General features: G+C 38.2%; 1 protein-coding gene across 6 annotated transcripts in view; it reads left to right on the plus strand.

Annotated features, from left to right (window-relative positions):
• Positions 1-233: 233 nt before the first annotated feature.
• Positions 234-24,922, plus strand: part of STAT3 (signal transducer and activator of transcription 3) — a 65,695-nt gene continuing 41,006 nt past the window's right edge. For 3 of the 6 annotated variants that reach the window (XM_077164353.1, XM_077164352.1, XM_077164354.1), the window contains exon 1: positions 234-450. The gene's annotated coding sequence lies outside the window, so the exon portion shown is untranslated. Of the gene's footprint in view, positions 451-566; positions 719-13,354; positions 13,396-24,922 lie in introns of those variants that run through there. The other 3 variants (XM_077164351.1, XM_077164349.1, XM_077164350.1) reach the window with 3 other exon arrangements.

Below are 24,922 nucleotides of genomic sequence, written 5' to 3' on the forward strand. Positions count from 1 at the left end.
GAGCACGACGCCTTCCGGAACAGCCAACGCAGGGGCGTCCCCAGTCCTCTTTTGCCACCGCCCTTCCCCCCAGCGGCTGTTCTCATTGGTCAGTGGGTGTGGCTTCGCGTGCACAGGGCAAGCCGCGGGGCCTCCTGTGGCCCAGAAAGCTGGCCATCTCTTGAATTATGCATAAAGGCGTGTCTAGGCCAGGCTGGGGCTGGGCGGGATTGGCTGGAGGGGCTGTAATTCATCCGTTTCCGGAGCTGCGGCGCAGACCCGGGAGGGGGAGCTTGGGGTTCCGACGTCTCAGTGGAGGCCCTGAACCCGAACCGGATCTTTGACCAGCACCCCCACTCGGCGCGCTCTCTCCGCCGGTGCTAACTGAGGCGCTGCGGCTTGAGGGAGCCCCGTGCCCGCACGCCGGCCCAAGCGCAGCCCTTGCCTGTGGGGCCTCTACCGGGGAGACAGGTGAAGGGGGTGAAGGGTGGGGCAGCCTCTCCGGACGGCCCCCAGGCCTGACGCACCGTGGCGGGCGCCAGAGAGGGTGGAAGCCGCTGGGAGGGTCTTTCAGGGAGGGGGGTGTGAATGGAAACTTCAGTGGGGCGGGGAGATACGAGGGCGCGCTCGATCATTCTGAAGGGACACCTCCCAGGGCCGACAGGAGCGGGCCTCTGAAGGCAGAAGGGGCGCTGGAAGGAAGTTTCGTTCCAAGAGAAAGGGGAGAAGCCGCGGAAAAGTGAGAATGAGTTCGAGGGGTGGACCATGGGGGCGAGGGCCCCCTGGGACGGGGGTGGCAGGCGTGAGGGACAGCTCTCCGACTTCCTGCTCCCTGGGGCTCTGGAGACGTGCGGGCCTCAGGAGCGACTGTCAGGCGGGCGAGATCACTGTAGGGGGGCGCGTGGGAAGAGCCTCCTCCCGCGCGCCGCGGGCAGGGATCCGGCGGCTCCCGGCAGAGCCATTTCTCAGCCTGGCCGGGTTCCTGCTCCTTTAGGAGCCAGCTCTGCTTCTCTGGGGGGAGAAATAGGTGTCTTAATCCTAAAGCCCCACGGGCTGGTTGGTTGTGGGTAGGATTGTTGCATAAGAATCAAGTTTCCTGTAGGGAAATTGACAGACTTGTGCTTTCTAAATTTCCTCACATCTTGTTGTAGTTCAAGGCTTGCTTTCCCCATCCCCCACTCCTTTTCTAAAAACAAAACAAACTAAAGCCCCAGTCAAGCCAGCTCTAGAGAAGAATAAATCTCTTTCCTCCTTGACATTGTTCTTTTATGAATACCTGATAAACACGGTCAGAAGATAAATAATTGAGCCATTTCACTTACTGGATTGTGGTGTTGCTTAATTGCATAGGACAGAATGAACCAATCGAGAGTGGGAGTTTTCTGTCCCAGAGCCAAGATCTTGGGTAAATGCAGAAGAGAGGGAAACAAAGACAGGCTGGCTGGCCTTGGCAAAGTCATGTGTGCAAACTTTACCTGCGTTTGGGGTTGTGCTTCAGTTAGCAAAATTATATCATTCAAGTTGCTTTTTCCTTGCTTAGTATACAGCACTCATATCAAGTGGGTGTCTATATGTCGACACGATCAGTGGTTAGTTGCTTTATTTATTAAAAAATGTATATGGTGTGTGCCTGCTGATCTTTATTGTGTGTGTGTCAATGGTACACTTACTATGTGCCTAGTTTGTAACTTTTTGGCTGGCTGCACTAATAAGCATTGATTTGAATAAATCAAAATAGTAACTTATCTTGATCTTGTATATGTGGGTTTAGATTGCATTAGGACTCGATTCAGCCATATTTCTATTTTTTTTTGTTAAATATGTCTGTGTTCCTTGAGTCAACACGTTTATTTCCTTATTACATGTGCCAGACTGGAGTACTAGCAGAATTTTTGTTCAGACATTTGCACAGTGAGGTGGGGGAAAGAAGTCTGGAATAACGAAGAAAAAATTGCTTTAAATGTCAGAGGGTTAATCTTAGTCTCTATATTTGTTAGCAGACCCACCTCAAAGAACTGTTAGCAAAGTCAGGGATCTTTTGTTTTTAAATATAGTTCTTTTGGGAAGAAGAACCTGTTAGAAATACCCACAGTTATGACTTGACCTACAAAGGGCTTGTGAGGTAGGTAGTTTATATTAATATTTACCCATTTTGGAAATAAGGAAATTGAGGCCAAAGGAAGAAGACACTTGCTCCAAGGGAGCAGAGTGCCATAGTGGTGAAAGTACTATTGCCTGTACATTTTGTGTTCTTACACAGGTAAGTAATGCTTACTTATAAAGCCTTGATTTAGAGAGAGTGTAGGCCTTGCTTGGGAAAAGTGCCAGTGAAATTTTGACATATATCTGAACAGTGAAATACCTCTAGCAGGCTATATGACTTAACGGAAGACAGAGATTGATTCATGAACAGGTGAAAAAAGAAGTACTTAATAGGACTTGCTTAGGTTATTTTTCTGTCTAACTGCTATGTTTAAATTTAGTAGGGATAATTTACGTAAGAATTTCGCTATTTGGCTAATGAAAAGAGGTATTTACTTAGGAAAGTTTGTAAATGAAGGACAATCATGACCTAAATGCCACCTAAACCAGAGTGCTTTGTGTCTTGAGCATTAGTATCTGGTGTCTCCAGGAAGGTATTCTCTTTTTGTTTCCTCCTCAGCCCTTCACATTCAGATGTGAAGATGGGTTAGCGATGGTGACCATCCTTCCAGACATCTCAGCTCATGGTTTCCTAAGAGGTGGTGTACAAATAAGTAAAAAAAAAATTTACTGTTTGTAACTTTGTGAAAGTTGCTGGTGAAGAATAAAATGTATCTTGTTCACAGAACTTTCAGTCTGCTAGGAAAACTTTATAAATGGTTTAACCATCCAGGGTAACGTGTCATAAAAGAAGTGCTAGCAATAATATACCCATTATATATAAGAGAACATTTAGTACAGATGTAGAACATTTCTGTTATCCAGATAGTTCTGCTGGACAGTACTTGACTAAGAGCTATAGGTCTTGAGAAGACAAGTTATGAGTGCTGGAATTGTCAAGGAACTCTTCTTGGTAAAAGGGGTGATAGGAATTGGGTCCCATATAATGGGTGGAATTTTGATGGGTGTAAAGAATTTGGGGTGTGGTGGTATGGGAATATAGCATGAACAAAATCTTGGTAGGTCAGGAATATAAGTAGGGGAGGAAAAGGGCCTATTTATAAAAGTTCTTGAATGCAAGATCAAGGAATGTCGATTCTGTCCTTTTGTGGGGAGATGTGTTAAAGGTTTTTAAGGTCCAGTAATAATGTTTAATTATAGAATGCCTATTATGTGTCAGACACTTACCTGAAGCTGGTTAATTTGTACAAAGTAAATGAAATCAGTACACAAGGCCTCTACCCTAGGAGAGTTGTCACCTTACCAATGGGCGGTTGGAGGTTAACCTTACCAATGGGCCAGCACGCATAGAGGTATTCTTACTTAATCAGACTTGGGACTTTAGGTGAAAAAAAGCAGTGTGCTTAAATGTTTTTGAGGCTTTTTGATTGGCTACAGATGACCATGTACATTTGAGCTCTTTCATATTAAAAGTTTGTTTTTGTTGTTGTTTTACCCTAACTTTTGGGTAATTGATAACACTACCAAAAGAGCACTTGAGGGATATCATCAAATCCTGAAGAGCTCCAGATACCCTACTAGTTATGGTGAAAAGAAGTAATTTTGTGGTTAAACATTTATTGGTTGGAACCTTGCTTACCAGTGTGCACTTTGGTGATATATTGTTTGAAATGTCTTCAGTTTTTAGAAGAAATAGCATGTAGATGAATGAATTTCTATTATAGTCAGTTCTCATTTGTCATGTTAGGATACTTCAATCAGATCTGCAAACATATTATATATTAAGCATCAGTAACTGTGCATTGTGGGCTCCAAGGATGAATAAAATACAGTCCTTATTTTCATGCAACTGCGGGTGCAGTTGTGAGGACCTGGGGGAGGGGGCTTTATGGATTTATGACGGGGGATGACAGGGTAATGGTTCAAATCTCAGGCTCTGGACTCAAATAAATCTGGGACTGGATCTTGGATTTGTCATTTCCTGGTCAGAATCTGAATTTATGGCCTTATCTTTAGAAGATTAGGATGATAATATCTTGTTATCAATATTTTGTAGGATTGCTAAAGATTAAATGAGATAATGCATGGTAAATGCTTAGCTAATGCCTGGCACATAGAAAGAGCTCTGTAAATCTAAATTATTATGAAATGTTCAAGAAAAGAGATTAATTCTCTTATGGGGTGAGAGAAGAGGCTTTCTCACAGAGGTGGGGACACCTGAATGAGGTTTTATGGGATGAATATGAATTCTCCCTAAGTATTGAATGGTGAACAGTTGCATTAAGGGCCAAGGGAGCATGAACGGGCAGAGGCTTGAATCAGAATAATGTGTTCAGGGAGCTATGAGAAAGTTCTTGAAGTAGAAGAACTAAACCTAGAAGAAAGGAGACTGCTCAGCCATAGCTCTTATTCCTTCTTTTCTGTTAAAAATTATATTCAGATGTCATTAAAATAAGTTTTGTCCTATTTACAAAAGTAATACAAGTTTACTGTGAAAAAAATTAAATTTGTAGAAATGTAAAATGTGTCTATTTTATATATATACCCAGTTAGTAGTTTGGTCTATATTCCTCCAGATTTTTTTTGCAGCCTTTTCTACTTACTAATTTGTTTTGGACATATTAACTGCAAAGTCCTTTTTAATAGCCGGATAAAAGTATTCTTGGGAAGACAAATCTGCCCACCAAATGAAATAATGTTTGGATCATCTGACTTGCTTGCTGTCAGTCCCATTCATAAGAATAAGTGACTTTACTAATCTCTGAACTTGTATATGAACTTTGACTTTTTAACTGCATTGACCAAGAGAATTTACATTTTGAGACTTTCTTAAGATGGTCATCACTATAGTGCTGAAGTGCTTTGCACAATGTGTTTGAGGGTTTCATGGTCCAAAGATGCTATAGAGTAAAAATGGGCTATGAGGTAGGATTCTTTGGGCTTTAATCCCAGACCCACCACCTCTTAGACCTTGGGTGGTGGCTTCAGTTTCTCTGGGTCTGAGTTTCTCTATCTATAAAATATGAATACCAGGTCTACACTGTAGGGTAACTGTGAAGAGTAAACAATATGATACATATGAAGTACTTTGCGCAATGCCTGGCAGATAGCTAATATCTAACCTAGCTACTAAATTGGGCAAGTTACTGATCCAGAGGAAAGAAGGAGTACTTGGAAGATTTTAATCTCATAGGGAAAAACTAAATGAATAGGGATGAGGGAGATTTACATTGTGATGGAGAAGATGAAGGTCATTCACGTGAAAGGAATAGGCAAGGCAACCCCTAAATCCCTGTTTAAACAGGTCCCCTTGTGCAAGACTCTTCACATCTTCCAGATTATATGCTTACAGTCCATTTATTTTAAGTCATGTTCAACACATTAAAGACTTACTACCACTCGGGAATTTGAACAGTTCCTGGAGTTCTTCATGACATACAAAGGGCAGGCAATGTTGAAGGTTTGAGGGGTAGAGGAGTGATTAGGGTTGAGCTTGTCTCAGGAAGAGGCTGACAGGAGGAACTTTATTTTGAGTCAGGAAAGCAAAGTGGGACAACATACAGTGCGAGGATAAGGAGATGCCCCACGTGGAAAGAATGAGTCCTATGACGCTGGGAGGCAATTTGCTGTGCCTTACTCTGTTGAATCAGAAGTCCCATCACATTGCTGTGTGTGTGTGTTTTAATTGGAGGAGAAGAGCTTAGTTTTCTTGTCCTGTAACTTTCTAATCTGTATTCAGAATAGTCTTGTGGTTAAGAAGAACCCCTTAGCTTCTTTCTCCATTAAACAGGTTCTCTCATTCTCACTCTCCTGTTTCAGATAGGAGAAGGCAGGAAAGAAAAGACCTCCCAGTTGTTTCTTGGCTGTATATGGGGCAGGAGGGAGCCAGCAGAGCTTGAAAGAGAAAGTAAACCTTCTGGTAAATAAATGGCTTCCCTACTGTGGAGGAGTGCAAATTATTAGGGGGATGTTTGGGTAGTTTTTGTAGAGAGCATTTCTGAAAACTCACTTGGATTAGTGAAGGTGAGCCCAGTTTAGGCAAACCCTGCCCTGTTTGGTGTTAACCACCTGGTTTCCCGCTTTCTTGATTAATTGTATTAGTTTGTGGTGTCCTGACCTCTCATTCTTGTTATGAGAATTGGAGGATTTGAGGCTGAACTTGAGCACCTGCTAGCTGAAAGCTTTCTAAAATGCATGTTTTTTCTATCTTTGCTAATGTTAATTTTGTTTTGCTTTTAGCAAATTGTTTTTCTGACAAAACCTAAAAGCATTAGACTTTTGTTCTCTCCCCAGCTACCCAAGTATAATTCTGAAAGCCTCAAAAACCAGATGTTAGCTGTGTAATGACCTCTCCTATAAACCAAACGAAGTACAATATTGCATCAAATTAGCATTAAAATAGTCAGCCTTTGAATTTTTTTCTATTTGTGGTTTATAAGCACAGTAAATATTTAATCACAGACTGACTTTCCCTGACAAATCAGTTTTGTATTTGGGTCTCTTTTTATCAGTATGTTTACAGAAAGCAAATTTATCAAAACATTAATGTAAATAAAACATAGTTCAGGTGGTAATTCTCGTATGCTTAGGGGCAGGTGGAATAATTGAAACATTCTGAAGCCAAATGTCAATACTTATTCTTAATTCCATGTTTGTTTGTTTTTTCTATGTATTTTTGTCCCTTTCTGTTAGAGTGAATAAATAAGATTGGACTGTAAGTGGAATGCTTTAGGGTCATAATCACTGTGTTCAAGAACCTAGGTTCATGTGACCAATTTTTTGAAACTTTTTTTTATTGTATAGTATAACATATAGACAAAGCAAAGAAATAAAAAAGCAATAGTTTTCATCGCACTCTTCAACAGTAGTTACAGTTGACTTTTTTCTCCTTCTTTCTTTGTGAAAAATAACGTATATGCAAAAAAACTATAAATTTCAAAGCAGAGCACCGCAGTTAGTTGTAGAACATATTTCAGAGTTTGACATGGGTTACAGTTTCACAATTTTAGGTTTTTACTTCTAGCTGCTCTAAAATATTGGAGACTAAAAGTGATATCAATTTAGTGATTGAGCACTCATAATCATTTGTTAAATCCTATCATTTCTGTATAACTCCACCATCACCTTTGATCTTTCCATTCCTCTCTTTAGGGGTGTTTGGGCTATGGCAATTCTAAATTTTTGATAGTGGAAGGGTCTGTCACTAATATGGGGTAGGTAGATGGAACTAACTGATGTTCTAGAGAGGCTGGGCTATGTTTCAGGACTTCGTAGGTTTCTGGCCAGTTACTATAGTGCCTGGAACCCTTGTGGAATCTTATATATTGCCCTAGGTGTTCTGTAGGATTGCCTGGAATGGTCCTGGTTGGAGGTTGGCAGGTTATGATAGATAGCAATGTCTATAACTGAAGCTTGCATAAGAGCACCCTCCAGCGTAGCCTCTCAACTCTATTTGAACTCTCTCTGCCACTGATACTTTATTAATTACACTTCTTTCCTCCCTTTTTGGTAAGCATGGAATTGTTCATCCCAAGGTGCCAGGTCTGAATTCATCCTTGGGAGTCATCTCCCACATTGCCAGGGAGACTTTCACCCCTGGATATCATGTCCCATGTAGTGGGGAGGGCAATGATTTCACTTGCAAAGTTGGGCTTTGGGAGATGGAGACCACATCTGAGCAACAAAAGAGGTCCTCCAGAAGTAAGTCTTAGCCGTGCCTATAGGTAGTCTAAGCTTCTCCACTGCCTACATAAGCTTCACAAGAGTAAGCCACATGATCGAGGGCATGGCCTATTGAGCTGATTATCCCTTAAGTTTGACACAGTATCGGTGGATTCCCTGATGGTAAGGTTTAATAGTTCCATATTCTTCTCTTATCCCTCAGGGGACTTTGCCAATACTTTTTGATTATCTGCTTAATAAACTCTAGGATGTATCCAGGCTTTTAATAATCTATACAGGATTAGAGGACCTCTTTCTTATTCTGTGCTCTCATGGGACCATTTAAGAGTCCTCTTTCTGCAGAAGTATCTGAGGTGTCCTAGGTTATTCCATGAATTTCTACCCTTAGTTTACCTTAAATTCTACCATGAGAATATCATTCCTTTATATCCATTGAGAGAGAGAATATTTTCTGAGTAAATGAGAATGAGACTGGAGGTGGGGATAGAGAAAGCCCATGTAGTCTCTATCAGTCTGCTTTACCCTGGAAAAGATCTGTGCTAGTCTTAACCACAGATTTGCAGCAAGAGTAAATCAAAGATTCGTCCTTCAGTTCTAAACTCTCATTTTCTTTATTGTAAAGCAATATTTTATTTGTTTTTTCTTTTTTTATGTAAAGCCATATTTTAGAAAAAAATTGAATATAAAATGAATCAGTGCAAAAGAGTGTGCAGTAAGTGGAAAGTTAGTCTTCTCTCCACGTTATCCTCTGGATTTCCTTTCCCAACAGCAGCTAGTTGCTTGTTTCTTATTTATTTTTCCAGAGTTATTTCATGTGCAGTCATGCAAATATATTGTTTTTTTTACTTTTATAATTGGTAGCAAATTATACACATAACTCTCTATCTTGTTTTCTCTCAGTTTTTTTTAGAGAACACTCCATGTGAAAATGTGCAGATTGTCACACTTTTAAGATCTGCCTAGCAGTATTTTAGGGTATGAATGTGGTAATTTATTTAATCTTCTAATGATAAGCATAGACTGCAGAATCTAAAACCAGTATTTTATGTTCACTAAGTATTCTCATATTTATCCTTGGGCACATATGAATAAATCTACATATTATATTTTATTTATAGTGTGGATACTATTTGGAAATGTGGCTTTTCAGTTGACAGTGTACTTTTTATTTTCTTTATTGGAGAAATTATGGGTTTACAGAACAGTCATGCATAAAATTCAGGATTCCCATATCCCACCCCATCAGCGGCAACTTGAATTGGTGTGGGACATTTGTTATAAATAACAATAGCACATTTTTACGATTGAACTATTAGTTAAAGTCCATGGTTTAATATAGGGTTCACCTTGTAGTGTAGTTCCATGGATTTTTATTCTGTTACCATATATATAATCTGGCATTTCCCCTTAATCATTTTCAGGTATATATTTAAGTGCTGTTAATTGCGTTCACAGTGTTGTGCTACCATCATTGCCATCCATTACCAAAACATTTCCATCATTCCAAAAGGAACCCTATACATTTTAGCCTCAACTTCCCATTCTGTATCCCCATTACATCCTCTGGTCACCTACTGAGGGCACATTTTATAACCCTTAAACTTAAACATTAATTCTGGGCTGGAGTCTAGCTGCCTCATTAAATAAAATTTCAGTGTGTGTCTGTGATGTGGGAAGGTAGGAATTGTAGTCCCCTCACCCAAATTTTTTTTAAGCTTTCTGTGCATACCCCTATGTTGTCATAGCTCACCCTCTAGCCATGTCAACCGGCCCCATCCCTAAAACCAGCAAATAATTTTGTGTAAGATCCATTGCTCCTTAAGCAAGTGGAGTGAGGGATTTTCGTTTGTTTGTTTTTTTGTATTGTTTCCACGGATGGGTTGCCTTTTTTTTTTCTTTTAAGAGGACTTGACTTGTGGAAGAAACTTTAATTGCTGCTGTAGAAAACATCTTTATGAAGTAGAAAGTGGGTTCAATACCATTAGTAGAGTATATGTTCTAGATACTGGAGGTAATTGAATCTTTTCTCAATCCGCCATTGCAGATTGTTCCAGCTATGTTACTAAAGTCCAACTTCATTTTTTTTGCTATAATTTTATATTAACTTCTTTTTTTTAAAGTATTAATAAATTTTCCCAGCTTTTTTTTTTCCATCACATAGCTGTATATTCATCATCATGATCACTTCTTAGGACGTTTGCATCAATTCAGAAAAAGAAATAAAAAGAAAAGAAAAAAATTCATACATACCGTACCCCTTGCCCCTCCCTTTCATTGATCACGAGCATTTCAATCTACTAAATTTATTTTGACATTTGTTCCCCCTATTATTTATTTATTTTTAATCCATATGTTTTACTCATCTGTCCATAAGGTAGATAAAAGAAGCAACAGACACAAGGTTTTCACGATCACACAGTCACATTGTGAAAGCTTTGTCATTATACAATCATCTTCAGGAAACATGGCTACAGTTACAGCTCTACATTTTCAGGCACTTCCCTCCAACCTCCCCATTACACCTTAACTAAAAAGGTGATATCTATATTATGCGTAAGAATAACCTCCAGGATAACCTCTTGACTCTGTTTGGAATCTCTCAGCCATTGACACTTTATTTTGTCTCGTATCGCTCTTCCTCCTTTTGTTTGAGAAAATTTTCTCAATCCCTTGATGCTGAGTCCCAGCTCATTCTAGGATTTCTGTCCCCACGTTGACAGGAAGGTCCACACCCCTGGGAGTCATGCCCCACATAGAGAGGGGGCTCCCCAGCTTTTTTTCTGAGTGAGAGTTGAACATGAGTCTGCTGGAAATAAGAGGCCGATATAGTTCAGTTTCTTGTAGTCTTGTTGTTTTCCTCATTACAGAGAGTAGAGTGAGCGCTAGCTAATGTTGCCGGCTATACTGTGTAAGCTAGGTTGCTTATTGATGCTTCTGTTTGAGTTTTCTATGGCAGCGATTTCAGGTGCTGTCCCCAGACTCCTGGGAGCTCTTGAAATCTTTTTAGGAGGTGTCCCTGATCAAGACTGTTTTCATAATACTGTTTATTTTACTTTGTATATTTTACTTGGCTGGTATTTGTACTTATACTAGTATTCATTATATTCTTCATGGCTCTGCACTCACAGGAAAAAAAAATGGGTTTCACTTAAAAATATCCTTGATGAAACAGTAGTACTATTTAATTACATTTTGACTGTTTAGTAGGTGTCTTTTTAATATTCTATGTGTTAAAATGGGAGGCTCACATAATGCGTTCTGTTATGTACCAAAATTTGATGGTTGTCTCAAGGAAGAGCATTTGTGGAATTGGTTGTGATCTCAAGCTAGCTACTTTTCCCAAGAAACACCATTTGTACTTGAAAGAATGACTGATAGACAAAACTGGGATATTGGCAGATATTTTCTCAAAAATGAAGAAAGGAAACTCTGTTCAAGGAAAACAACTGACAGTATTTATTGCCGATGATAACGTTTGAGCTTTTAAGTGAAAATCAGAATTTGGGAAAACTTGTACCCACCACTCACTGTGAGCTTGGCAGCTTCCCAATATTGGTAAATGACCACTCACTGTGAGCTTGGCAGCTTCCCAATATTGGTAAATGTAACTTTTCTGATGTTAAAGAATATGATTTTTTGATGATATATAAAATGAAGTGTGTCAGCATTTGGAAAATCGGCATGTGTCTGACCCAATGTTTTCCAAATGACGAATGCATGATATTACAAAATTATGTCTAAGAAAACACCATTCAAAATGCAAGATAGACTAATGAATTTTAATGTAGCTGAGTAGGAAAATTTTATTGATATGTTTCATATTCCACATTTCAGATTATCTTTAAGAAACTACCACTTGTCTGGTTTTGGTATAATATTAAAGAATGTCAAATTATCTGAAAAGGATATTAAGATATTCCTCCCCTTTCCAATTGTATATTAAATACAATTACATATCAGTATAAATACAACTACATACAAGTTTTCTTCATACACTTCAACCAAAACAACATACTACAATAGATTGAATGCAGAAGCAGATATGAAAATGTAGCTTTCTTTTATTAAGCAGCACACTAGAGAAATTTGTAAAACTAAAAAGGTGCCACTCTTACTACAGATTTTTTTTTGGAAAATATATTTATTTTTCATTAAAAATATTTCTCTTAACATGTAATGGTTTTTTTTAAATGAATTAAATATATATTTAAACAATTTGTTTAATTATATATATTATTAATATTTACTGTAATATTGATAGATATAATCTCCATAAATAAAAGTTTGAAGTCCTCCATTTTTAAGAGTATAAGGAGGATCCTAAGATCAAATTATTTGGTAACTGCTGATTTAAGTGTCTTCATGATTTTCTCCTGGAGTGTTTGTTTAAAAGAGAAAAATGAAGCTATGGTTCCAAATCTTAGTCTGCTTTAGTAGATTTGGGGTCGTTTTAACAGGCACTCCGGCTGTGCTGATGCTGATGGTCCTTGGTCCTTATATGAGAAATGCTGCTCCAGGACCATGTAAAGTCTTCTTCAGATTAAGGAAATCATGCCCACAGCTGTTAGAACTCGATATTGTTTTGGAGATAAAGGCTCACCAGGTGAGTGGTCAAATAGACATGAAGAGAGAACACTTTTGAGGTTTCTCTTTATTGTTTATTCTTGGTGTTCATGACCTGAACATTAATAAAGGATGGGTCATAACTATCTAAAGAAGCATGATTTACCAACTAATGTTCATTGATTTTACTGATTTGAATATCCATGAACATTTTAAAACAGTCTTTGACTGCTTGGATGAATAGCTAGAGACAATTCTGGTAATGTATTATCTTTAAATTCTGTAAGAAGTGGTGTTCTATTTCAGACATATCTTAAAGCTAACTTGCATTTATTACATTCTACATAAGCAAAACTCTCATTTTCCTTCTTATAATTGTTTGTATAGCAAATTCAGAGAGAAATGTACTTGTCAGAGATTTTACAACAGAGATAAAATTTGAAAATTAGATGATTTGACTCCTCTAGCTTGGGAGTTTGAATACTCCAAGTTTGTTCTGTGTGACCTTGGTTACTTAACATTTCTGTACTTATCTGTAAAATGGGCATAATATCTACTTAATGGGGTAATTACATTATCTTGGCCACCTAAGGGTTTTCTTTGAGTGATTGATTAGAAAATCCAATGTGAATTTGTGCTTTAGGCCAGGTTCTGTGTAGAATTTAGGTCCTTAGTGACCCCTAATACAAATTGGAATGATGTTTCTTTCTAAATAACTTCATTATTTTCTTTTTAAATCATGGCTACCACATCATTCATACTATTGGATTAAAATTTCATAAGTCATTGAACCTTTTCTAGACTTCTCATCTCTGAGAGCTAATGGATAAGACAGTCTGTTCTCTGGGGAGTACTTACCTCATGCAAACCTATGATGTATGGTGAGGTCACTTATTTTTTTAAGTATATTATTCATTCTGATAAGGCTTATAGAAAAGCTTATCTAATTGGGGAGGTAGTTCATATTTCATCTTGGAAATAAACTTTATGATTCTGATTCTGACTATTATTATTTTTGCATGGGCAGGCTCTGGGAATCGAACCCGGGTCTCCAGCACAGCACAGCAGGTGAGAACTCTGCCACTGAGCCACTGTTGCCTGCCCGATTCTGATTAATTTCAATGTTCTTTTTCCCCTTAAAATTTTTTTAACTGGTGGAAAATTTGCTTCTAGAACTCAAGCCCATGTAGACATGAATGTTGGGATTTTGTGGTTAGTGCATGAGGGACAAGGAAATGAAGTACTTGCCTTTTTCCCCTCATAAATTTCAAACTCTTCTGGTTTAAATAAGACTGCCCAGAGGGCCTTAGTCCAGAGTCTAGACTTGGGTATTATCTTTGTTTAGAGTAATCTGATCTCTCCATTTAGAACGAACGCTCTCTACCCTTATATATAGTATTCTGGAATGGAGCATTGATTCCTTCTTAAGATCTGAATATTTCTGAGCCTAGATGGATTGGAATAATGGAGGAATATTGAAGATTTGTAAATCTTATGGAAAGGAGAATCACTATTTCTAGATGTCATTCTTCTTGGGCCTTTTTTTTTTTTAACATATGATCATTCCGTTCTATATATATAATCAGTACTTCACAATATCATCACATAGTTGCATATTCTTCATCATAATCATATCTTAGAACATTTTCATCAATTCAGAAAAAGAAATAAAAAGACAACAGAAAAAAATTCATAAACATCATACCCCTTACCCCTTCCTTTCATTGATCACTAGCATTTCAATCTGTTTATTTTAACATTTGTTCCCCCTATTATTTTTATTCCATATGTTTTACTCATCTGTTGTTAAGGTAGATAAAAGGAGCATCAGACACAAGGTTTTTACAATCACACAGTCACATTGTGAAAGCTATATCATTATACAATCATCTTCAATAAACGTGGCTACTGGAACACAGCTCTACATTTTCAGGCAGTTCCCTCCAGCCTCTCCATTGTATCTTGACTAAAAAGATGATATCTATTTAATGCATAACAATAACCTCCAGGATAACCTCTCGACTCTGTTTGGAATCTCTCAGTCATTGACACTTTATTTTGTCTCATTTCGCTCTTCCCCCTTTTGGTCGAGAAGGTTTACTCAGTCCCTTGATGCTGAGTCTCAGCTCATTCTAGGGTTTTTTTTTAGTCCCTTGATGCTGAGTCTCAGCTCTTTCTAAGGAGTTCTGTCCCACGTTGCCTGGAAGGTCCACGCCCCTGGGAGTCATGTCCCACGTAGACTGGGGGAGGGTGGTGAGTTTGTTTGTTGTGTTGGCTGGAGAGAGGTAGGCCACATGTGAGCAACAAAAGAGGTTCTTTTGGGGGTGACTCTTAGGCCTAATTTTAAGTAGGTTTGACCTATCCTTTGTGGGGTTAAGTTTCATATGAACAAACCCCAAGATTGGGGGCTCAGCCTATTGCTTTGATTGTCTCCACTGCTTGTGAGAATATCAAGAATTCAACTTGGGGAAGTTAAATTTTCCCCCTTTCTCACCATTCCTCGAAGAGGACTTTGCAAACACTTTTTTATTCTCTGTTTAAATCACTCTGGGATTTATCGGGGCATCACTTTGGACAAACCAACAAAATCTCAACGCCCTACTCAGGTTCCATGTACTTCTGGTGTTCATTTAAGCTGTCTACATAAGTTGTATTAGGAAATGCACTAGTCAAAATATAAATTTTGTACCAAATATTTTTTCTTTAGTCTCACACATTACTAATTCCTTTGTTCTTCCTCATGCAAAAACATTTTTTAAATTTGTACATTTAGTCACTATGATTATATGCTTTAGGCATTCCTAGATTATACCATCTCAGTCTTTATCGTCTATCTTTCTTTCTGATTTCATTTGTGCCCCCAGGCCTCCTCTCTCTATCATTCTCACATTCAGCTTCATTCAGTGTTTAACATAATTATATTACAGTTAGGTAGTATTGTGCTGTCCATTTCTGAGTTTTTACATTCAGTCCTGTTACACAGTCTGCATCCCTTCAGCTCCAATTACCCAATATCTTACCCTGTTTCTATCTCCTGATGGTCTTTGTTAGCAATGAAATTCTCCAAGTTTATTCACTAATGTCAGTTCATATCAGTGAGACCATAACGGTATTTCTCCTTTTGTTTCTGGCTAATCTCACTCAGCATAATGTCCTTAAAGTCCATCCATGTTGTTACATACGTCATAACTTTATTCTCTCTTACAGCTGCATAATATTCCGTTGTATGTATACGACAGTTTGTTTAGCTGCTTGTCTGTTGATAGACATTTTGCTGTTTCCATCTCTTGGTAATTGTAAATAATGCTGCTATAAACATTGGTGTGCAAATGTCTGTTTGTGTCCTTAGCCTCATGTCCTCTGAGTAGATACCTAACAATGGTATTGCTGGGTCATATGGCAATTCTATATTTAGCTTCCTGAGGAGCTGCCAAATTGCCTTCTACAGCAGTTGTATGTTTGACATTCCCACCAACAGTGGATAAGTGTGCCTCTTTCTCCACATCCTCTCCAGCACTTGTCATTTTCTGTTTTAATGGTAATGGCCATTCTGGTGGGTGTGAGATGATATCTCATTGTGGTTTTGATTTGTATTTGCCTAATAGCCAGGGAAGTTGAACATCTTTTCATGTACCTTTTGGCCATTTGTATTTCCTCTTCTGAGAAGTGTCTGTTCATGTCTTTTGCCATTTTGTAATTGGATTGTCTGTCTTTTTGTTGTTGAGTTGAACAATCTCTTTATTTATTCTGGAAACTAGACCTTTATCTGATATATCATTTCCAAATATTGTCTCCCATTGTGTAGACTGTCTTTTTACTTTCTTGATGAAGTTCTTTGATGTGCAAAAGTGTTTAATTTTGAGAAGTTCCCATTTCTTTCTTTCTTTCTTCAATGCTCGTGCTTTGGGTGTAAGGTCTAAGAAACCACCTCCTAGTATAAGATTTTTAAGATATTTCTCTATATTTTCTTCTGACAGTTTTGTGGTCTTAGATCTAATGTGTAGGTCTTTGATCCATTTTGAGTTAATTTTTGTATAGGGTGTGAGATACAGATCCTCTTTCATTCTTCTGCATTTGGATATCCAGTTCTCTAGGCACCATTTATTGAAGAGACTGTTCTGTCCCAGCTAAGTTGGCTTGACTGCCTTATCAAAGATCAATTGTCCATAGATGAGAGGGTCTATATCTGAACACTCTATTTGATTCCATTGGTCAGTATATCTGTCTTTATGTCAGTACCATGCTGTTTGGACCACTGTAGCTTCATAATACACCTTAAAGTCAGGTAGCATGAGACCTCCGACTTCATTGTTTTTCTCAGGATACTTTTAGCTATTCGGCACCCCCTGCCCTTCCAGATAAGTTTGGTTATTAGTTTTTCTATTTCTGAAAATTAAGTTTTGGGGATTTTAATTGGTATTGCATTGAATCTGTAAATCAATTTAGGTAGAATTGACATGTTAACTATATTTAGTTACAGGGTCACAGTTGTTATTCTCTGTGAAAGAAATATTTTTGCTGATTTTTAAAAAATTCTTATCACATAACAGTGGCCTCACTAGATTAAAATGTACAAAAGCAAGAGAGTGCCAAGATGGTGGCTTAGTGAGGTGTGGGATTTAGTTCATCCTCCAGAGCAGCTACTAAATAGCCAGGTATAGTACAGAAGAACTGCTAGGGCCACTGTGACCCTGTTTTTTGCTAAGATAGGGTGATTTTCTCTTTGTAGTCAAACTCCCCCACCCCTCACCCCCCAGTCATATTTTTCCAGTTGTTATGTTAAAGCCTTGATCCATTCCTGGCCTTTTGTGTTATATTATGGTGGAAAGAACCCTAAGTCAGGAGGCTGGATATTGGATGTTGTTCTTGATGCTAACACCATTGGTCTGTTTCCATGTCTATAAAATGATGTGGTTGGATTTTATATACTTTGAGAGTTCTTTTAAAAACAACAAAACCAGTAATGGTTTTTGTTATTGAGTCCAAGTTTTTTTCAGGGTAAATAAAGCATTAATTGTAAAGCAGGTGGTAAGAGTACTGTTTAAAGAGAGTCACTATTGACTATAGTTGGATCTTAGACCTTTTACTTTGTATCTCGAGATGAACTTACTCATCCATATAATTTTATGTTTTGTAAAATGACTCATTTTAGTTTCTACATGTCAATATTTAGTTGTGGTCTAATTTAGATTCTCAAATACTACCAATAGACACAGTCATGAATTGTCCTCTTTTAGATGACAACAGGGTTCAAAAGTCTCGTTATTGCAGTTTAAGAGGAAGCAATCTACTATATAATAGTTTAGCTTTATAAGAACAGCTTTACATTTTAAAAGATTTTCTCTTGAGGCTTAGATTTTAATATTAATTCTCCCATTGGGAAATTTTGTATATTTGCTTTGCCAGTTAGAGTAAATTTGCATAAATTATTACACCTTTTAGCTCATGCTCAAAGAAAGTCAGTTTATGGCATTATATGCAGTTACTTAGCTTCTAAAGGTACTTTAGTCTTCCCTCCGCCAAAATGTGTTGTTTTTTTAAAAACCGTATTTAATTTTCATTCATTTATTCAACAAATATTTGTGTATCCTCTAGCTGCTGGAGAAGTAGCAGTGAACAGAAGAAAGTCTTTGTTATTACATCCCTAGCAGGGTGGTAGTGGACAGAGATAAACAAAAAAGAAATATGTAACTGTGAAGAAAAATTAAGCAGGGGGAGATGTGTCTGAATATAAAGGAGGAAGTGAGCCATGTAGATGTGTCTAGGGGAATTAGTTTCCAGACGGAGAGAAGAGTAAATACAAAAGGCCTCAGGCAGGGATGGGCATGTGTTCCAGGAGCAGAAAGGAGACAGGTATGAGTCTAGGTTAGCACAGCAGCAGGGGAGGTCAAAGAGGCATCCAGGGGCAAAATGGAGAGCTGGTGGGCCATGGTGAGAGTTTGGATTTTTTTTTTTTTTTAACAGCTTTACATGCAATACCAACTGATGACAAAGCGAACTTATACATTTCTTTATATTATTTTATTTTATTTTATTTTTTTACATGGGCAGGCACCCGGAATCGAACCTGGGTCCTCTGGCATGGGAGGCAAGCATTCTTGCCTGCTGAGCCACCTTGGCCAGCCCAAGTTTGGATTTTTTCAAGTGACTTTTGAGCAGAGGAATGAAATGATTTGGCTTATATTTTGAAAAGATCTGTATTACGGAGAATAGACTGTAGGAGACAAGGGTGAAAGAATCAAGACCAGTTGGGAGTTTATTACAGCAGTCCTGGTGAGAGATGATGGTGGCTTGGATTAAGGTGGTAGCAGGGAAGAGTCCAGAAATATTTTAAAGATACAGCCAATAGGATTAACTAATGGATTGAATGTGAGGGGGAATTAAGGAGGAGGAGAAGAAAGAAGGGAGAGAGAGCAGAGAGGAGAGTCAAGGCTTATTTCAAGGTTTTTTTACCTGAGCATGTGCAAGAATAGAGTTGCTTTTTGCCAACGTGGGAAAGATTGGAGGAGAAATTGGCTGGGAGATTTTAACAAGAGGTTGTTTTTTTCTGTTGTTGTTTTGTTTTTAAAGCCTCTTAATATTTATTTGTAAGATTTTTGCAGATTGTTGAATCATAGTTCTATTAAAAAGACTACATATCAAGGTATGGTAACTTTCAAGAGTTGAAAATTAATTATCATAATTTCAAAGCACTCAATATTCCAGGAAGTATGAAACAAAAGAGAATGCAATTTTTTTGTTAATTTTAATGATAATGTTTCACTTACTTTGCAAGCTAACCAAACTGGACATGGAGGAAAAATTATAAAACAGATAATTTTACTTATTGTTTATATGCCAAGGTATTTGTTTTGGATACATTGTCTGAAATGCCTGTTAACATCCAAGTGGAAATATTCAATAGGCAGTTGGCTATAGGAGTGTAGAGTTCATGGAGAAGATGGGGCTGGAGATACAAATTTGAGAACTGTCAGTCTATAGATGTTATTTTAAGGAAGTCAATCATCTCAAAAGTAAGTGCATATTTTATAATGTAGAATATGGGGGACCTAGAGATACACAAAAGCTAGAGATAGGTGAATGGTTAGCTAATGAGTTCAACTTTAAATGTAAGGGAGTCGTTAGAAGTAAAGGCAGCTCATTAGTGGGTTTATAAGTAATATTGCCATACTGAATGTGAACATGATTGAAAGAGATTGAATACAGCCATGTATCCCACCAGTTAACACTATAGATATAGATAAATTCTTGCATGAACTACTTCAAAGCTATGAATCTTGTACAAGGAAGATTAGATTAGGAAGGTTTAGATTATTCATGCGTAAATGTGATAACCTAATGATAACTCTGGATAAATGAAATTTATTAATGGTTTAATGAGAATTGTGATTTGTGAGGTTTATTTTGCCTACTTTTTCCTTTTATGAAAATTAATATACTGAATAAGATTGCAGAAAGATAAATCTTTAGTTCTGCTATTGTTACTGTTACCTGTAAATTTTTAGTAGAACTTTTCAGAATCCAAGTCTGCTGCTATTGGGTATAAGCAACTGTTCTAGTTTTCTGCTTGGTTCAAGAAGGCCAATGAAGTTCAGAGTTTCTTTCTCAAGTGAGACAGCACATGGCAAACACAGTCAGGGAGTCTCTCTCATCTGGAAAGGCTCATGATAAACACAGCATTATCTACTAGCTTTCTCTCCTGGCTTCCTTTCATGAAGCTCCCAGGAGGTGTTTTCCTTCTTCATTTCCAAAGGTTGCTGGTTGGTGGACTCTGCTTCTCATGGCAGTGTCATTCTGTGCTCTCTCAGAATCTCCCTCATCCTCCAAAATGTTTCCTGTTTTATAGGATTCCAGTAAGCTAATCAAGACCCACCCAAATGGGTGGAGACACGTTTGCACCTAATCCAGTTTAACAACCACTCTTGATTGAGTCACATCTCCAGGGAGATGATCTAATTACATATTCAAATATACAGTGCTGAATAGGGATTAGAAGAAATGGCTGGATTTATAAAATGGGATTAGGATTAAACATGGTTTTTCTAGGGTACATACATCCTTTCAAACCAGCACATTCCACCCTCTGGACCCTAAAAAAGACGTGTTTTTCCCCTATACAAAATACATTCCATCACAATATCAGAAATCCTTAAACCATTTCAGTAGCAGTACAAATGAAATATAAAGTTAGAAACAGTACAAACTCATCAAAGTTAGTTACAGGCATGGTCTGTTCTAAGGCAAAGTTTTATAGCAACTTGTTGCAGTGTTCTTTGAAACTTATTGCTTTTTTGTATATATATTTCACGGTAAAAAATGTTAAAAAATAAGTGCACAGAGAAAAGAAAAGGTTTACCATTAAAATTGTTTAACAGCGAACTTTTTCCTTAAAAACTGCAAGTTCTTTGCAGATGGGAGTTGGACTCTATAAAGATTACTGTCAATCACTATGTTAGTAAAGATGTTATCAGTTATCTGTTGTTGTGTAATAAACCACTCCAAACATAGTGGCATAAAGCAAGAAGAATTTTATTAGGCTCACAGATTCACTGGGCAGAAATTCAGATAGGTACAGCGGAGATGGTTTTTCTTAGCTTCCGGATATCTGGGGCCTCAGCTAGGAAGATTTGAATATCTGGAGGCAATAATTATTTGGAGGCTTCTTCACTCACATACCTGATGCTTGGGCTGGGGTGATTAAAAGGCTGATCTCAGCTGGGACTATAGATCAAATGACTATAGGAGGCCTCTCCTTTTGGCTTGGGCTTCCCACAGAATGGTGGTGAAATTCTGAAGAATGAGCTCCCAAGAGAACTGGGTGGAAGCAACATTGCTTTGGAAATTGTAAATGGACTCTTCTGCTATACTCTATTGGTTGAAGCAGCAGTGGGCTTAGACAGATTCAAGGGGAGGAGACAAATATCCCTCCTCTCAATGTGAGGAGTATTAAAGAATTTGGAGCCTTGTTTTAGAACCACTACAACTGTCCTTTGAATTTGAGGTTCTGCCACAAACTCAGTTACTTTTAAAGAAAGAGTTTTAATATAGGATCCATGAATATGGATTCTCAACCTCAGACACATATTTCTCCATGCTGTGATAGAATTTCCTTAGTATCTTTTATAGGGAAAGTGGCCTGATTTCATTTCATAAAAGGTTCTTCTCTCCAGTGGGCAATGAGCTATATTATGGATTTGTGACTTTGACAGTCAGAAATTTAAGTTCCTTTTATCTGCTTTATTTCCATTGTCTGTCTTAGAAGAATATTAACTTACAAAGCATTCTAGATTAGTGGATGCTTTTGTGATCTTTTATTTGGGCTGTGGCCAAAGAGAACAGTACCTGCTTGCCCTTCTCCTTCCAGTTGCCCTCAAACCTGGAAATTTTGACATGATAATTTGCTTGTCCAACCTACAATTATTTCTCAAATTATATTTCTTCTGTTTTAAAAAGTTGGCAGCCTGTTTTTGATTCCTGTGAGGGTGGATTCTAGCTTTTAAAAAATTTTGTGGTAACACAAATATAACACAAAAATTCCCACACTAATCATTTTTTGTTTGTTTGTTTGTTTTTTGTTTTTTTACATGGGCAGGCACCAGAAATTGAGCCAAGTCTCCAGCATGGCAGGCGAGAATTCTGCCACTGAGCTACCATTGCACCGCCCCCAACATTAACCATTTTTAATGTACATTTCGTTTGTATTAATTACATTCACAATGTTGTGCTACCATTGTCACCATCTATTACCAAGACTTTTTCTTGATCCCAAACCTATTAAGCAAAATAACTCCCCATTTCTCTCCTCCCCACCTGCCAGTCCCTGGTAACCTTTAATCTACTTTCTGTCTCTGTTAATTTGCTTATAATAAGGATTTCATATAAGCGGAATTATGCAATATTTGTCCTTTGTGTCCAACTTCTTTCACTCAACCATGATTTCAGGGTTCAGCCATCTTGCAGCATGCAACAGAATTCCATTCCTATTTATGGATGAAAAATATTCAATATTCAATTGTATGGATATGCCATATTTCGTTTATCTGTCCATCTCTTGATGGACAGTTCAGTTGTGTCCCCCTTTTGGTTATCGTGATTAATGCTGCTTGGTGTCTAAGTTTTTGTTAAAGTTCCTGTTTTCACTTCTTTTGAGTATGTACCTAGAAGTGGAATTTCCAGGTCATGTGGTAATTCTGTATTGAACTTTTTTAGAAACCACCAAGGGTTTCCACCATGGCTGCTCCATTGTACATTCCCAGTTCCCTCAGCATTTGCAGCTTTTTGGAAGAATGCTTTGCTTTTCTTCAGAAAAGCATCAGAATTCTAGATTACCAATCATACCAGGTAGAGCTGAACTTGTTTTTCTAGCTGCAGTTGCCACATTGGTGCTGTCAGTCTGTTAGTAGAAACTTCTGCAATGGGGAGATGGTATTTATGTGCATGCAGGTGGGAGTGAAAGAAGATATAAAGGAAGTGCTCATTTGGCATCTTAAATTGACAGTCATCTTGAGGCTGCAGACAGGAGGTACGAAGGGCTAAGGTTAGTTGAGTAGTTGGGATGCCTTAGATGAGGTTAAAAGAATTTGGATTGGACAATGAGAAGTTAATGTGTGTTTTTGAGGTAGGAGAATGCTATGATTTTACTGTTATTGAAAGGTCATTGAAGTATCATTCTTGAATTTTTCAAACAGTAGAACTGAGAGTTGGCCTTTTCATAAGAATATTTTCCTGCTGGCAGTAGTGCCTTCATCCAGGAGAATATAGCTCATCCGGTATAGCTTAATTCATACCAGTGGTTTATTCATTCGATATGTGTTTTATTTTGTTTGTCTTTTTTTAGCACTGTTGTGCCTGGCACTATACTAGATGCTGAGAAGAGGCGGGACACATACTAGTGAGGAAAAGCTGAGGCTCTTCCTGTCCTTGTGGAGCTTGTAATTCAGCACAGTGCAAGTTATGGAGTCATGGTGATTGGATCCAAGTATAATGGTGAGGGTAATGGTGGTAGAAGGAAGAAATGTGCAAGGGGCCTGAGGGAGGCAGGAGCTTGGTGTTTTTGAGGAACTGAAAGAGGTCCAAAATGAGTTCCTGGAGCTCTGCCAGCAAGATGGTACCAGGTGAAATGAGAGAGGCAGGGCCAGCCAGGCTGTCGGTTATGTTAATAATGCTAACACTTATATAGTGCTTATTATGTACCAGCTGTGTTCTAAATGCTTCAAACGTATTAACTCATTTAATCCTTACGATAATCCTGCGTGGTAAGTACTATGTTCTCCTTTTTTACAGATGAAGAAACTGAAGCAAGAGGCTGCATAACTGGTACTAGGTCACAATACATGTCCAAAATGTCTAAGTGATGGAGCCAGGATTCAAATCCAGGCAGTTTGACTCCAGGATCCATTCTCTAAGCACAACACTATTATACTTTAATATCAGATATTTTGTTTTTTGCTTGAGAATAATGCAAAGTCATAGATGGGGTTTTAAGTAGGGGAGTGGCAAGATAAAATTTGTGTCTTGGAAAAGGTGTGTGGAAATGGACTGGAGAGAAGCAAGCAGTTGTGGGGAGACAGTTAAAAGGCATATTGGCTCTGCGGTTTCTGGCTAATAGTCTTTTCCTTTTGACTCCTTTCCTGGGGCACTGGTGGAGTTTATAAGTCAGCTAGAGTACAACTTCCAGACCCTTTTTAGTTAAATATCAGCTTACTTCCTTTTACTGCAGCATTTATTCTTGGGTTGCACTAACCTTAATGTCTTTAGGGAATTGAGCCTGATCATGATTTATAGACTGTCTAGTCTTTAGAGGCCATCTAGCCCAGTCACTCTCCCAGTGTCTCAATTACTGCTGTGACACTTCTCTATTTGAACATGAAATACAGCAAGAACCTGAGAAGTTGTCCTTTACTCTTCCCTTTCTCTGAGTCACCTTCACCGTTCAACTAGTCACCAAGCCTTGGCACATGTATCTCTTTAAGATCTCTCCATGATGTCTACTTAAAAACATCCCTGATGCTATTACCCAGACTTCTGCCACTGTCTCTCACCTTGATTGTTGCAGCCTGAGGGGTTTTTCCAAAATGTGAATCAAATTGTTAATTGTCTGCTTAAGATTTTTCAAATTTCCCCATTGCCTTTGGAAGAATATTCCTATTTCTTAGTGTAACTGACAGAGCTTCTCATGAGTTTGGCTCCTCCTTACTACTCCAGCCTTATCTGTGCCACAGTCTCCTCATACAGTCCAGTGTTCTGGGTCATGATATCTGGACCCCATTCCTGGAAATTGTTACAGAAATCTAGGGTAGGGACCAGCAGCTGGCTTTTTAGAGTTCCTTGGGTGCTTCTGGTGTACATCCGAGTTGAGCCGTGATCTAGCTACACATTGGAATCATCTAAGGAGCTTTCAAATATGGAAGCCTGGTTTTGGCATCTGCTTTGGTTCCTGGAGAACACTTTTTTTAAAAAAATATTTGCCTTCTGCAACAAGGGTAGGGAACATCTCCATATAGAGGGATTACTCTAGAGGGTAGAATTCAGGAGTGGATTTTATACTTTAATGAGCAGATTTTCAAGAATTGGAAGTGCTTCTTCTGTAATATAA

The sequence above is a fragment of the Tamandua tetradactyla genome, chromosome 6, assembly GCF_023851605.1.
Source record: "Tamandua tetradactyla isolate mTamTet1 chromosome 6, mTamTet1.pri, whole genome shotgun sequence".
Lineage (NCBI taxonomy): Eukaryota > Metazoa > Chordata > Mammalia > Pilosa > Myrmecophagidae > Tamandua > Tamandua tetradactyla.